This window comes from Rutidosis leptorrhynchoides, chromosome 4, assembly GCF_046630445.1.
Source record: "Rutidosis leptorrhynchoides isolate AG116_Rl617_1_P2 chromosome 4, CSIRO_AGI_Rlap_v1, whole genome shotgun sequence".
Classification (NCBI taxonomy): domain Eukaryota; kingdom Viridiplantae; phylum Streptophyta; class Magnoliopsida; order Asterales; family Asteraceae; genus Rutidosis; species Rutidosis leptorrhynchoides.
The window spans coordinates 451,178,608-451,179,719 of record NC_092336.1 but is presented as its reverse complement, the minus strand read 5'-3'; positions in this window follow the sequence as shown (position 1 = coordinate 451,179,719).

The window sequence follows — 1,112 nt, the reverse complement described above, 5'->3', positions numbered from 1 at the left end:
TGTTTCACATTAGTGGACGATTCTTTTTTTGATTCCTCATCCACATATACCCCTTCAAATTCTTTGAACGGGTCGTCATCTCTATCACCATATTATGAGTTCACCTCTATTTGCACGCTGCTCGATTCATCCTCATCGTGATTAGAAGATTGCGAGTTAACAGTAGCTTCAATATCAAAGAACCACGTTCCTACTTCTTCAATATTGACCTCTACATCAGCTCCATTAATATTAATTATCTCGCTCAAAGATACACGTTTCTTTTCATAAGTAGCAATGCAAACTCGTCCCAACGATAACGGAACAGAACAATGAGATTCGAAGAACAAAAATCGACCAGCTAATGATGCAGCCTTTTTGAAAGCATTGGTACCCCAGGCACATGTTAGAGGCCCAGAAATTTCTACCCAAATAATACGCTCATCAACCACGAAGTCTTCCGAAGCATCCTTAATGGTCGAGAACAGTGAAGTGAGATTGACATTACCTTTAAACGCCATACAACATTTAGAAGACGTGAATTTAAACCATAACCAATACCCTCGCCAGTCCTATTTTTTTTAATTAAATTCCATATCCCAATACTTACTGGGAAATGAACATAACCAGACTTTATATGTTGCGAGGGGTTTCGTCTTTTTTGATGAAACTTCTCTTTGTTTAATATAGTTCCATTGTTTTTTAGCAAAAAAAATAAAATAAAAAAGATATAACATATGTTGTAATGAGATTTGAAATTACAATCTCTTAATTGATGAATGTGTTAATTGATGAGTGTGTTACATGCCATTCCATTAAAAAAAAGGTTTTCATTTATTGATGTTCTCGTTAATTTTGACATTATGAAGCGTGGATATTAGTTCACAGTATTTGATCTATGAACACCAGACTCTCAATTGAATAATAAATATGAATTATAAGAACAATAATTGAGAGAACACGATATAAAGATATATGAAAGATAATATTAATCGTGCAAAGATACATCACAAGGCTAAGCCGTAGCCTCTATTTATACAGTTTTAAAACCAAATCTGAAGATTTGGTTTCCTAAACAACTTTACTAATAATAAGGAAAAGATAAACTCTAAACTTAACAAATCTTCAAATCA